General features: G+C 46.0%; 5 non-coding genes and 1 pseudogene across 5 annotated transcripts; all 6 read right to left on the bottom strand.

Annotated features, from left to right (window-relative positions):
- Positions 1–459: 459 nt before the first annotated feature.
- LOC143508128 (U2 spliceosomal RNA) lies at positions 460–650 on the bottom strand. The gene has a single exon (XR_013129190.1). It is a non-coding gene; the product is annotated as a U2 spliceosomal RNA (small nuclear RNA).
- A 150-nt stretch (positions 651–800) lies between these two features.
- Positions 801–919, bottom strand: LOC143508132 (U5 spliceosomal RNA). The gene has a single exon (XR_013129192.1). It is a non-coding gene; the product is annotated as a U5 spliceosomal RNA (small nuclear RNA).
- A 641-nt stretch (positions 920–1,560) lies between these two features.
- LOC143508129 (U2 spliceosomal RNA) lies at positions 1,561–1,775 on the bottom strand (annotated as a pseudogene).
- Positions 1,776–7,993: 6,218 nt separating this feature from the next.
- LOC143508133 (U5 spliceosomal RNA) lies at positions 7,994–8,112 on the bottom strand. The gene has a single exon (XR_013129193.1). It is a non-coding gene; the product is annotated as a U5 spliceosomal RNA (small nuclear RNA).
- A 644-nt stretch (positions 8,113–8,756) lies between these two features.
- On the bottom strand, positions 8,757–8,943 carry LOC143508130 (U2 spliceosomal RNA). The gene has a single exon (XR_013129191.1). It is a non-coding gene; the product is annotated as a U2 spliceosomal RNA (small nuclear RNA).
- A 5,846-nt stretch (positions 8,944–14,789) lies between these two features.
- LOC143508134 (U5 spliceosomal RNA) lies at positions 14,790–14,908 on the bottom strand. Its single transcript, XR_013129194.1, has one exon. It is a non-coding gene; the product is annotated as a U5 spliceosomal RNA (small nuclear RNA).
- Between the last annotated feature and the right edge of the window lie 92 nt (positions 14,909–15,000).

The following is a 15,000-nucleotide window of genomic DNA, read 5'->3' on the forward strand; positions in this document are numbered from 1 at the left end:
AAAAAAAAAAAAAGAACAAAAACGGAGGGAAAACTGCAAACAGCCGAAAGGGGAGTGGCCTCCGCTCTCACTGCATTTGTGACCAGCTGACAATTGCAGGCAGACAGACAGAGACCACTCACCCCTTCATTCTTGCCTATTTAAGGAGTGGAGTGAGCTGCTTTGTTTTATTTATTCATTTTGGCTGCTCCCTCACATGGACAGACAGACAGACAGACAGACAGACAGACAGACAAATCAATAAATATATATACATATATATATATATATATATATATATATATATATATATATATATATATATATATACACACACACACACACACACACACACACACACACACACACACACACACACACACACACACACCAAATAAATAAATACATTCATTCATTCATTAAAATAAAACAGGCTGATTATACCAAACAGCAACAAACTCTTTTTTTCACACAAGCTTAGGAAGGTGCACCGTTCCTGGAGGTACTGCAATACCAGGTCGATGCGTGGGGCGAACGGGGCAAGCCCCTGTTTCGCCTCCCTGTTCTAAAAATCCATTTAATATGAAGTCCTCGTATAGAGGACGTATCAGATATTAAACTGATAAGAACAGATACTACACTTGATCTTAGCCAAAAGGCCGAGAAGCGATAACCTGAAATGGGCGCTGGACCGGGCACCGGCCTCGCAGGCAGGGAGGCCTCCTCCGTGGCATACCCGCCCTTCCCCCCTCTTCCAGACACCCAGCGAGCCACTCCCACCCCGCCCTAAGTTTATACTTTCTCGTTATACGGATTGTTGCGGCCCCGCCCGGAGGCAGAGCGCTCCAAAAAATCACTTTGACTCTTTGACGTTCCCCTCCACGGAAATCTTTAGTAAAAGGCGAAAGATTTGTGCGTGAATGAAGAGAAACCCGAGCTATAGCCGTGTACGCTCAGGCGTCCCGCCACGCCAACAAAGAGCCTAGCTCGTTTGTTCGCGGTAACAAGGGAGGAGCCTGCGAGGCTGTGGCTTGCTTGTTGCAAACAACAGGGCTGGCAGGCAATGAGAGAGAGAGAGAGAGAGAGAGAGAGAGAGAGAGAGAGAGAAAACAGGAACAATTTCAAAAAAAAAAAAAAAAAAAAAAAAAAAAGAACAAAAACGGAGGGAAAACTGCAAACAGCCGAAAGGGGAGTGGCCTCCGCTCTCACTGCATTTGTGACCAGCTGACAATTGCAGGCAGACAGACAGAGACCACTCACCCCTTCATTCTTGCCTATTTAAGGAGTGGAGTGAGCTGCTTTGTTTTATTTATTCATTTTGGCTGCTCCCTCACATGGACAGACAGACAGACAGACAGACAGACAGACAGACAAATCAATAAATATATATACATATATATATATATATATATATATATATATATATATATATATATATATACACACACACACACACACACACACACACACACACACACACACACACACACACCAAATAAATAAATACATTCATTCATTCATTAAAATAAAACAGGCTGATTATACCAAACAGCAACAAACTCTTTTTTTCACACAAGCTTAGGAAGGTGCACCGTTCCTGGAGGTACTGCAATACCAGGTCGATGCGTGGGGCGAACGGGGCAAGCCCCTGTTTCGCCTCCCTGTTCTAAAAATCCATTTAATATGAAGTCCTCGTATAGAGGACGTATCAGATATTAAACTGATAAGAACAGATTTTTTTTTTTTTTTTTTTTTTTTTTTTTATTGGTTATTGTCACAATTACAATAAAATGTACATTTCAAATGGTGTTTGTGTCCATACTTTCCATCGTTTGTTCCGAATGAGGACAGACATTTTATCAACAGTCACATAGCATTTCACATTGTATTTTTTTTTTTTTTTTTTTTTTAAAACAGTACAATAAATATAAGGAATAAAACCATTTGTGGAAAATGAAAGTAAAACACAAGCATTCCATAGTCATCTTTTCACATTTAAAACATTCAACCAATCTTTATAATAGCATTCATAAAATACCAATAAAACATGTTCGAACCACTTTGTTTTTGTCTCCTTGCGTTTCTTTAAAAGACACATTAAAAACACTACATTTTCCAGATTTGGTCTCTGCTTGAAAACATGTAAATACAGCGAGGGTATTGGTATTTTAAAGAAAAACTGCCACCCTACCCGCCCCTTCGCTGTCCCCCACATATTCCATAAAACACATAAAATTGTACTCAATGCACTGCCTGTCCAGCTACATCTACTCCTCCAATAATAGGTGCACAGGTCCCCAGCAGCCGGGCCGGGGCGTCGTCTGAGCTGCTGCCCAATCCCATCCCCAGACACGAACCTGTCCCCCAGCCGCTCAGCGGAGGCCCTCTGGAACCATGGCACGCTGCTCCTCAAGGTTGGCTGAGGTGCTTCGGCGAGCAGCGAGGGCCGTGGCGGCCCGCAATCCTCCCTAACCACTGGCCCCGGCGCCCTCCTCCGAATATCGGCGGGCTGCATAGTCTCGCTGACGGGCCTCAACCAGCTTTTTCTGACCCCGGATTGGCAGCTCCAGCCGCTTCCCCACCAGCAGGTTCCTTGCAACCCAGATGGCGTCTTTTACACTGTTAAGGGTGGGCCAGAGCATCTCAAACACGGCTGGTGTCACGTGTCGGCCCCAGCCCACCCCGTTTACCGCTTCCCGGTACCCCAGTGTGGTGGGTGCACCTGCTGGTAGGCTCGGGCACCACAGGGCGCCGGTTACTGACCACAGATCTTGGGCCGCCTTGCACTCCCAGAGCACATGCCTCACGGTCTCGGGCGCGCCACACCCGGGCCGTGGGCAGATAGGGTTCCTGGCCATGCCCCGGGAGTGCATCACGGCCCTCGCCGGGAGGACCTCATGAGCGGCCAGCCATGACAGGTCTTTGTGTCTGTTCATTAGAGCAGGATGAGCAGCGTTTCTCCAGACCTCCCTGGACTCGGCCTCTCCGAGTCCCCGCACCCGGACTACCGGCTCCTGGTCCTGCACACAATTCCGAATCGTTTTATGATTAAACAATACAGGCAGTGTCTCCTTTTCCAATTTAAAATGTTTCATAAAACGAGGAACACCATCATACATCTTGGGCAGATTAAAACTCACTGGTATTCTCAGGTCGGTCTTTAAAAATTTCAGTTTTCTAAAATAAGACCCCATATGGTACCTTACCCATGCCCCCGTTTTCCCTCCGTCTATACCCAGCCCGTATTTAAAAAGGGTGGCTACAAAAATGCTGCCTAAAAACAAATAGAAATCAGGAACGCCTTTTCCTCCGTGTGCGGGTTTCTTTTTTGTCACGTCCCTCCTCAGGCGTTCCCACTTCGACCCCCACAGGAAGTAGAAAATGGCTCGATCCACACTCAGCAACACAGCTCTTGGTGGCATAAACACATTGACAATCAATAAAAACAACGGTAAAATCACAGCCTTGATCACCAGTATCTTCCCCTCCCAAGTCAGCTGCCTTAGCGTCCAATATCCCAACCTCTGTCTCACCTTATTTAAAATCCCTGCCCAATTTCCTGTTCCACCTCCCTCCTCATCGAAAGCCACTCCCAGAATTTTTATATTCGTTCGCTTTACCTCCACCTCCAACCCCGCCAAACGTTCTCCTCCCCAAGGGCCGAACATTTGTGCCGTCGATTTATCTCTGTTTAATTTTGCGCCTGCTGCTCTTCCAAACCATTCTGTCAATGCAAATACTCTTTCTACTGATCCTGTGTCTGTGCACAGCACGTTCACATCGTCCATATACAGGACACACCGCGCTTCCAGCCCTCCACTCCCCGGTATTTGTATTCCCTTTATCCATTTGTCTTTTCTTAAAATCTGCGCTAGCGGCTCGATGCATACCACATAAAGCAAGGGGGATAGCGGACAGCCCTGACGGACACCGCGACGTACCTCTATCGCTTTTGAGAGTTTCCCATTTACAATTATCCTACTTGTAATGTCTTTATACAGTAGTTCCACCCACTTAACAAACCTCCCCGGTAGGCCCACCTTTTGCAGTACTTTAAATAGGTACTGGTGCGAGACCCGATCGAAGGCTTTTTCAAAATCTAAGTTTAGAACTACCAACCGCATGTTTCTGTCCCTCGCATAACAGATGGTATCTCTAATCAGTATGAGGCTGTCCGCTATCTTCCTTCCTCGTATGGCGCAAGCTTGATCCACATGTATTACTTCATTTAAAACCTTTGACATTCGTGTCGCTAAAATTTTGCTGAATAACTTAAAATCCACGTTTAAAAGCGTTATGGGTCTCCAATTCTTCAAATCAGTTTTATCCCCTTTCTTAAATAACAATGTTACCACCCCTTCATTGAATTCCTGTGGTGTTTTCTCTAGCCTATCTAATTCTTTAAAAACTGCTAAAACCTCCCCTTCTAAAATGTCCCAGAAAGTTCTATAAAACTCAATGGGCAACCCATCTGCTCCTGGTGTTTTTCCTGTTTTAAAACTTTTAAGACTCTGACCCAGCTCATCCACCGTGATATCTCGTTTTAAGTCATCTATTTTTCCCACCGTAGTGTCCATATATTCCAAAACCTCCATCATTACCCCTTCATCTACTTGGTCTTCTGTATATAAGTCCTCATAATATGCTTCCACTGCCGACATTATGTCCCCCATCCCCTTCACTTTCTCTCCCTCTCTGTCCTTTAATTCTGTCAATGCTGTCTTACCTTCCATGATTTTTTTAAAGAAAAAACGTGTACATTTTTCCCCATGTTCTAATTCTTCCGCCCTTGCCCGTTGTATTATACCTTCACTCTGTTTTTTTGCCAGATTTCCCATCAACCTTTTAACCTCTTCTATTTCTTCATAAAAGTCATAACCATGATTTGCAAGGTTAAAATACCTTTCCAAACGACGCTGCAGCCCCATCATGCACTGTTTAAATTTTCTTTTCTTTTCCTTACCTTTTTGCTGGAAAAACGTCTTGGTCCGTCCCTTCACCATAAACCACCACTGTGTCTGTGTATCGTAGAAGTCTTGGAGGGTCTGCCATAAGCTGAACTGCTCCCTGTAGTCTCGCACAATCTCCTCATCCTCCAATAGGGAGCAGTTCAGCTTCCAGGTCCCTCCCCCTAACGTCACACCAGTGGGGAGAGACAGAGTGCATGAAAGCATAACGTGATCTGAAAAATAAACAGGGGTCAATGTCGCATCCGTGGGCGGGCAATCTCTCGTAAACATAAAATCTATCCGGGAGGCTCTGGTCCTATCACTACTGAACCAAGTGAAGCCTGCCTCCCTTGGATGCATTTTCCTAAAACAGTCATCTAATTTAAAATCCTGTATCATTTCCTTTAATTTCTTGGATGTCTTGTCTAATCGTTTATCTTCCCCAGCATTTTTCCTATCTGTTTTTGTTAAAACACAATTAAAATCCCCCCCAACCACCAAAGGCTCCCTCCCAAGCATGTGGGGCTGCAGTTCTTCCAATAAATCATATCTATCGTGTTTTTCATTAAAACCATATACATTCAACACGTTAAAACTCCTCCCTAAAAAAGTCAAATGTACTAAAAGGGCCCGCCCATTTCTCACCACTGTGTAACCCTCCACCTGGATCTTAGGACTTTTTACCAGCACCGCCACTCCATCCGTTTTGTTGTAATGTGAGCCACTCCACACTGAGGGGCCCACTGTCCATCTTCTCTCCCACTCCCTATAGGAGGCGCAGAAAGGCAGTGCACACTCCTGCAACAGAACCACGTCTGCTGACGTGTTTTCTAAAAAGGTAAGTACATTCTGTGCTCTTGTCTGTGTTCTCACACTTCTCACATTCAAAGTGGAGATTCTAACAGACATGGGCAGGGAATAAAATACAGCTGACAACAACAAAAAGAACAAACAAACATAGTTGCAACACCTCACTATAAACCAATAAATACATGTTAAAACCATGATAAGTGATATATTCATGTATCCTATAAATTTGTGCATATAATATATAACATATAGTATACATTACATAATATTTCTTTTCTATGGTTTGTCTTCCCATCATGATGAGGGAGGGATCCACACTAATTCTTGGGACACCCTCTCCTCTTTTATCCGCCTCATAACATATGGTGGGGGCTTGTCTGGTGGTTGCGCACTCACCCTCTCTTCGCTTAAGGAGTCATCACTCATTCCTTCTGATTCTGTCCCCTGCCCAGGCCTAGGCGTGGATGCCTTAAGCTGGATATGGGCAAAGGAGACCTCATTTGGGGAGGTTTGTGGCCACCGGCGCTGCAGGTCATCAGGTGAGGAGCTCATCGCTCCCTGCCAGACTCTCTGTGCGTCCTCTGGTTCTGAGGGTGCAGCTAGTTTTTTGGCTACATGGCAAGCCGACATGGACGTGGATGTTTCACCACTCACCTCCAAGTCTGGCATCATTGCCAGTTCACCATTACTGCTCTCCTCTCCCTCCCCTCTATTCTCAATTTCCACATCCACCCCACCCTCTAATCGTACTACACCTTCCTCATTTATGGTGTCTAGCTCTTGCTGTGTCGGGGGCGGTGCTTCCACCTGTGCTCCACCCCCTTCCCTCACCCTTCCCCCTTTCTCCCTAGTACTTCTAACCACCCTCTTTCGTTTTCCCGCCGTTTCTTTTGGCCCCGCCCCTTCTTCTCCGTCCTTCTCTCTTACCTGTTCACCCTGCTCACCATGCTGCGTGTCGGCCATTTTTGTCTTCTGTGTTTGTACCTCCATCACTTGTCCTTTTACTCTGTTTGCGAAGGACTGTGGGCATTCCCTAAAAAGATGGTCATCTTCCCCACACAGGTTACATTTTCTCCCGTTCGGACAATTTTCAAATTCATGACCCACTTCCCTACATTTTCTACAAACAGTTACATGACACGCTTCTGCCAGATGCCCAAACTGTCCACACTTTCTGCACAGCTTGGGCATACCCTGGTAAAAGATATAGCCCCTGTTTTCCCCCAACATTATCATAGATGGTATATGCTGGAAACCCAAATATCCTGTTGGTTCTAACCGTAGTTGTACTGACACTTTCCAAGAACAAGTCCATATTCCATCCTCATCTATTACCTTAATAGGTGGGCCTTTAACCATGCAATGTCTACCAAGCCATGTACATATGTCCTCTCCTGTAACTGTCTCATTAAACATCCTGACAAAAACCAATTTCTGTGAATTATCGGTCAACTTCTCTACTATAAACATAGAAAACAGGGGATCCTGGTATTTCTGCTTTTCATACTTTTGCCAAAATTCTTGCAGTCCTGCTTCTGTCCTAAAACTCACATCATAACCCTTATTGCCGGGCAGCGCCAAAATACAATTCAAATCTGTGGCTTTAAACCCCAGGCCTTGCTGTATTAGTTTCCTTGAGAAATCTAATCTAGATATATCTCCCAACCGTTCATCAGGGCTTACATAGCGGAAGCGCACGCTGTGGTGCCTCCTCACGCCGACCCGAGCGGCCGACATGGTGGAGGCACCACCAGCTAAAACTAAAGAACTATTAAGAAGACTTGCTAATACCTAAAAAAAGCTGTGTAAAACTAGATAAAAGACTAGGTAAAAAGGCCACTTACCTTTGACGTTGTGGACTCTCAATCCCAATATCTGTAAAACCTGAAAAAGACACTTGTTGAAATTCACTCACTCAAAACCCACAAAATCACTCACACACACAAACCACACTCTTTACTTTAGACACAAAGAAAACAGGCCGAAGCCCACATAAATTTCCCTCTCTGGTTTATTGAGTCGAGTCACAATGACTAGCCTCGTGTACGCCAGAGAGTCGATCCCTTCTCCGCCACTTGATCTTAGCCAAAAGGCCGAGAAGCGATAACCTGAAATGGGCGCTGGACCGGGCACCGGCCTCGCAGGCAGGGAGGCCTCCTCCGTGGCATACCCGCCCTTCCCCCCTCTTCCAGACACCCAGCGAGCCACTCCCACCCCGCCCTAAGTTTATACTTTCTCGTTATACGGATTGTTGCGGCCCCGCCCGGAGGCAGAGCGCTCCAAAAAATCACTTTGACTCTTTGACGTTCCCCTCCACGGAAATCTTTAGTAAAAGGCGAAAGATTTGTGCGTGAATGAAGAGAAACCCGAGCTATAGCCGTGTACGCTCAGGCGTCCCGCCACGCCAACAAAGAGCCTAGCTCGTTTGTTCGCGGTAACAAGGGAGGAGCCTGCGAGGCTGTGGCTTGCTTGTTGCAAACAACAGGGCTGGCAGGCAATGAGAGAGAGAGAGAGAGAGAGAGAGAGAGAGAGAGAGAGAGAGAGAAAACAGGAACAATTTCAAAAAAAAAAAAAAAAAAAAAAAAAAAGAACAAAAACGGAGGGAAAACTGCAAACAGCCGAAAGGGGAGTGGCCTCCGCTCTCACTGCATTTGTGACCAGCTGACAATTGCAGGCAGACAGACAGAGACCACTCACCCCTTCATTCTTGCCTATTTAAGGAGTGGAGTGAGCTGCTTTGTTTTATTTATTCATTTTGGCTGCTCCCTCACATGGACAGACAGACAGACAGACAGACAGACAGACAGACAAATCAATAAATATATATACATATATATATATATATATATATATATATATATATATATATATATATATACACACACACACACACACACACACACACACACACACACACACACACACACACCAAATAAATAAATACATTCATTCATTCATTAAAATAAAACAGGCTGATTATACCAAACAGCAACAAACTCTTTTTTTCACACAAGCTTAGGAAGGTGCACCGTTCCTGGAGGTACTGCAATACCAGGTCGATGCGTGGGGCGAACGGGGCAAGCCCCTGTTTCGCCTCCCTGTTCTAAAAATCCATTTAATATGAAGTCCTCGTATAGAGGACGTATCAGATATTAAACTGATAAGAACAGATTTTTTTTTTTTTTTTTTTTTTTTGACAATGTTTATTGAGTCTTTACATCAATAAATACAACGTCACTTTTATGTTAAAGAAGCAGCATACACATTAGATAAAAAGATGGTTAAAAGACACAATGGTCATGCATTTTAAAACCATTTTTACAATCTTTTCTCTTTTAAAAGCCACATCCTTGCATCTGTTAAAATAGTACATAAAAGGTTTTATTATAGAAGCATTTTAAAAGCCCTTAAAGTCCAAAACAGTTTAATATCATAAAACCTTTTCAATGTCAAATTCACTACTTTGTGTATTGTCCTTTTCAGATGTATTGCAAACCCTGCTCCCCCCCGTCCAAGACCACAAGGAGAGAGGAAGGCAGAGATGAACCCAGCCGGGAGGCCGAGGTGCGTGCATCCGCAGCTCCTCCCGCCCTCCGTCGAGGTCCCTTCCTGTGCGTCTCCAGAGGAAGTCCTCCCCTGTGCCCGCTGTCTCCTTTCAGGCATCCGTGTCCCCTCAGGAAACGTCGGCGGGAGCCCCGGTCAGTGGTGGCAGGGACCTCCCTGCGTGTGACCTCGGCCCCCTCCTCCAAATGGCGACGCCCGGCGCCACCTGCAGCGTTGTAGTTACCATCCTTGTCATCGCGTGGAGGGGCACCGTGACGCGCTTCCCCACCAGCAGGTTGCGGGAGGTCCACAGTGCGGCCGTCACGCTTGTAAGGGTGAGCCAGAGTGCCTCGAATTCTTTGGATGGTAACTTTTCTACACCCTGGCCCACCCCGTTCACCGCTAACCGGTAACTTTGCGGGTGGACCTCCCCTGCTGGCAGGCTTGGGCATTCCAGGGGGCCGATCGCGGCCCACAGGTCCCTGGCCACGCTGCACTCCCAAAGGACGTGCCGCACGGTCTCAGGCTGGCCGCAGCCTGGCCGTGGGCACACTGCCGTTGCCCCCATGCCCCGGGAGTGCATCACCGCCCGGACCGGGAGGACTTCATGGGCCACCATCCAGGTAAGGTCCTTCTGTTTGTTCCGGAGGGCCGGGTGGGCCGCGTTCGCCCACACTCTCCGAGCCTCTGCCGTCGTCATCCCCACCACTCTGCTCACCTCCTCGCGGTCCTGAACAAGGGAGACCAGAGTTTTGGCATTAGTGAGTTCTTGTACTGTACATTTTTCCAGATCATACTTTTTTAAAAATTTCTTAATAAAAAGGTATTCGTGTGGCAGTTTAAAAGATACTGGTGTTCTCAAATCTGGTTTTAAAATGCCCATTGTTTGCAGATAAGACCCCATCCAGAACCGGGCCATAATGGCTGTCTTGGTCCTGGATGGTGATGTTGCGTATGCTATATGTCCTGCAACAAACTTGCTGCCTAAAAACAGGTGGGGGTCTGGGAGCCCTTTCCCTCCGTTTTCAGGCCTCTTCTTCACTGTTTCTCTCCTCAGGCGCTCCCACTTGGACCCCCACAGGAAGTAAAAGATCGCTCGATCCAAACCTAAAAGAAAGCTCCTTGGAGGACTAAAAACAGAACACAGTAATAAAAGCAAAGGTAAAATCACTGCTTTTATTACTAAAATTTTCCCTTCCAAAGTCAACTGTCGTAGTCCCCATAGTCCAAGTCTCTGTCTAACTTTCCCTAAGGTTGTTGTCCAATTTCCACTCCCTCCTCCTGCCCGGTCAAATTTCACCCCTAAAATCCTAATATTTGTTTCTTTAAAATTTACCCCTAAAACAGTTGGTGCGTTCGTCCATGGTCCAAAGAGCTGTGCCTCAGTCTTGTTTCGGTTCAGTTTGGCTCCAGAGGCCCTCCCAAACCATTCTGTTACCTCTAGGGTCCTCTGGGCCGACACCATGTCTGTGCATAAAACTGTCACGTCATCCATGTATAATGAACATTTCACCGTCAGTCCCCCTGGTAGAGTCAGTCCATTGATCCATTGGTCCCTTCTCAAGATTTGCGCCAGTGGTTCCATGCATGTGACGAACAAGAGCGGGGATAAGGGACAACCCTGCCGTACTCCTGAGCGAATAGTGATCGCCTTGGAGAGGTGCCCATTTACCAAAATTCTGCTATTGATGTCGTTGTACAACAGGCCCACCCATGCTATAAACCTCCCCGGGAACCCCATCTTTTGCAGTACCTGAAACAGGTACTGGTGTGAGACCCGATCAAAAGCTTTTTCGAAATCTAAATTTAATGCTAATAACCGAATGTTTCTGTCTCTCACATAACAGATGGAGTCACGGATCAGGATCAAGTTGTCCGTGATCCTCCGCCCCGGCACTGCGCAAGCTTGATCTGGGTGAATCACGTCTTCTAAAACCAATGACATTCGTCTTGCTAAAATTCTGCTAAAAAGCTTACAATCTACGTTTAAAAGTGTGATAGGTCTCCAATTGCTGATCTCTGATTTTTCCCCTTTTTTGTGCAGCAGAGTCACTATCCCTGACCTAAAACTGTCAGGTAAAAAGTCACAAGTCTGGAAGTCTGTAAAAATACATAAAAGGTCCCCTACTAAAATGTCCCAAAAGGTTTTGTAAAACTCCACGGGGAGCCCATCCTCTCCCGGGGACTTCCCTGTTTTAAAACCTTTTAAAACATTTTGTAGTTCCTCTGTTGTAAAATCTGTAGTTAAAAGTTCATCATCTTTAATTTTATTTTCCAATAAATTGGTCACTTCTTCCATTGTTGTTTTATGTGTTTTCTTTGCACCATATAAGTTTTCATAAAACCTTTCCACCGCCCCCATAATCCCATGATTTGTATTCATTATCTTGTCTCCATCTTGTAATTTAGTAACCCCTCCTCCCCGCGCCACTGTTTTCTTGAAAAAATATCTTGTGCATTTTTCCCCTTCTTCTAGTTCCTGTTCTTTACAAGTCATTATATGTCTTTTGCTTACCTCCTCCATTAAAAGTCTCATTTCTTCTCTCACCTGTTTTATTTCCTCATTAAAATCAAACCCTTGGTTTACCAGATTAAAATACCTCTGTAACCTTCTTTGCAGCCCCATCATGCGCCTTTTCTGTTTTTTCTTTTTAAAAGTTCCCACCCTTTTAAAAAACGTCTTGGTCCTTCCCTTTACCATCTCCCACCACTGTGCACGTGAATCGTACAGGTCTTGGAGGGACTGCCAAAGTCTGTACTGCTCCCTGTATTCGTCTCTCACCCCTTCATCCTGCAGCAGGGAGCAGTTCAGCTTCCACAGCCCTCCCCCTATCGTCACATCTGTGGGGAAAGAAAGGGTGCAAGACAGTAAGGCGTGGTCTGAGAAAAACATGGGGATCAATCTAGCATCTGATGGTGGGCAGTCACGTGTGAAGATGTAGTCAATTCTGGAGGCCCGGGAACCATCACCACTCGACCAGGTGAAGCCCTCCTCCCGTGGATGCATGGTCCTGTAACAGTCCACTAAATTAAAATCAGTTATCAGATTTGCCAATCTTCCCGATGTTTTGTCTAGTTTAAAACTCTCTCCCACATTTCTCCTATCTTTTTTACTTAAAACACAATTAAAATCCCCACCCACTACTATCGGATCCCTCCCCAGCATGTGGGGCTGCAAATCCTCCAGCAAACCATATCTTTCCTCTTTCTCATTAAAACCATATACATTTAAGACTTTAAAATCCCTCCCTAAAAAATGCAAATTAGCTAAAATGGCCCGCCCATCACTCACCACAGTGCAGTCCTTCACCACAAGTCTAGGGTTATTTATTAAAATAGCAACACCATCTGACTTGTTGTAGTGCGACCCACTCCAGAGAGAGGGACCCGCAGCCCAGTGCTGCTCCCAGTCTCTGTATGATCTCAGGAAGGGGATTGCACATTCTTGTAATAAAATGATATCGGCTGTCACTGTTCCTAAAAAAGTCAGAATGCTCTGTGCTCTCAAAGGTGCTCTCACACTCCTCACATTAATGGTGGCGATCGTGAGAGACATGAGCACGTTTAAAAGGAGGTAAAACCACAACATTCTTGGTTGACCTAAAAGCAACTGGAACTAGAAACCTTTCAACACAATAAAATCCATTTAAAACTAGTCTAAATCCATTCCTAAAACCATTTCCATTTTCCTCCTGCCAGGGTGGAAGAAGTCTAAAACTGGGATATCTTCTGTCCCTGATCGATCAGGAGTCGACGCTCTTCCTCTTGGTGGTAAGTGTAAAAACGATACCTCGTTCGGTGAACCACCCGGCCAGCAGGGGTCAGACCTCTCTGAAGGAGGGGTATCCTTATCTGCTGTAGCCCGCTGTTTCTTTTCATCCATCATTAAGGGGGACTCTGCCGGTCTCTTCCCCACTTGTGCGCTTGGGAGTGAGGTATCTAACTGTTTTTTCCCCCATTGTTCCACCAAGGGGGATTCTGCAGGCCTCTTGGATGCTTGTGCTCCTGGGAGAGAGTCTTCAGAGCTGCTCTCTAACCCTGGTATACTCACCTCTGACATTGTCTCAAAGGAGGACCGCCCTTCTTCACTCCCTGTAGCCCCTCCCACCCCCTTTGCTCCTTGTTCCTCCCCTCCTGTTTCAACCTCTTCCGGTTGCTCCACCCGTGAGCCCCTCCCTTCTTCCCCCTTGCCTGCCCCGCCCCCCTGATGTGTCTCGTTTCCCGCCAAAACCTCTGGCTCCGCCCCTTCTTCTCCGTCTCCCTTCTCTTGTTCTTCACCATGCTTCTTTTCGGCCATTTTTGTCACCCCTTCCCATGCTGCCTTGAGTTTGTTTGCGAAAGAATATGGACAATCTCTAAAGAGATGGTTTTTTCCCCCGCAAAGGTTACACAACCTACCATTTGGGCATTCCTGAAAAGTGTGTCCAATTTCTCTACACTTACTGCACACAATTTGGGTACAAGCTTCGGCATAATGGTCCATTCCCCCACATTTACGGCACACTTTAGGCATGCCTTGATAATGTATGTACCCCCTATTTTCCCCCAACACAATTACCTGTGGCAGATGTTTCAACCCTAGGTACCCAGTCTCGTCCTCCCATTGTTTAATGGGTATTCTCCATGAACAGTTCCAAATATTATCTTCGTCCACGACTTTCACAGGTGGACCTACAACTTGACAAAACCGTCTTAGCCATGCACATATATCTTCTGAACATACTGTCTCATTGAACATCTTCACAATCACAGTTTTTCTGGCATGATCTGTTAATTTTTCAACCTTAAACATATCAAACTTTCCTTGTACTTCCTTAAACCTTTCCCAAAAAGTATTCAAATACACTGCATTTCTAAAACTGACATCAAACCCTTTGTTTTGGGGCAAAGTTATGAGGCAGTTTAAAGCTTCTGGGTGAAATTGTAAGGTTGTCTGGATTAGATTTCTAGAGAAATCTAACCTAGACATGTGAAACAGCTTTCCATTTACATCTTCTTCAAACAGGAACCTCACACTGTGGTGCCTCCTCATGCCTGCTCGTGGAGCAGACATGGTGGGAGGCACCACACCCCTTAAACCTTTCTAAAGGAGACTAAAATACCAGTAAAACAGTTAACCAGGGAATACTAAAACCAATTTAAACCACAATAAAACTCCTAATATAACAATCAAAAATTAATAATAATAATAATACCAACACTTACCTTACTAACCACAATCCTTTTCTTTGTTCCTCACCACATGCAAAATATATCTCCAGAGTCAAACGGCTGAAGCCACAAGGCTACAGTCAAGAAGGCTCCGGAGTCGATCCCAGTCCCGACCTTCTGATCTTAGCCAAAAGGCCGAGAAGCGATAACCTGAAATGGGCGCTGGACCGGGCACCGGCCTCGCAGGCAGGGAGGCCTCCTCCGTGGCATACCCGCCCTTCCCCCCTCTTCCAGACACCCAGCGAGCCACTCCCACCCCGCCCTAAGTTTATACTTTCTCGTTATACGGATTGTTGCGGCCCCGCCCGGAGGCAGAGCGCTCCAAAAAATCACTTTGACTCTTTGACGTTCCCCTCCACGGAAATCTTTAGTAAAAGGCGAAAGATTTGTGCGTGAATGAAGAGAAACCCGAGCTATAGCCGTGTACGCTCAGGCGTCCCGCCACGCCAACAAAGAGCCTAGCTCGTTTGTTCGCGGTAACAAGGGAGGAGCCTGCGAGGCTGTGGCT

Source organism: Brachyhypopomus gauderio, unplaced genomic scaffold, assembly GCF_052324685.1.
Source record: "Brachyhypopomus gauderio isolate BG-103 unplaced genomic scaffold, BGAUD_0.2 sc802, whole genome shotgun sequence".
Lineage (NCBI taxonomy): Eukaryota > Metazoa > Chordata > Actinopteri > Gymnotiformes > Hypopomidae > Brachyhypopomus > Brachyhypopomus gauderio.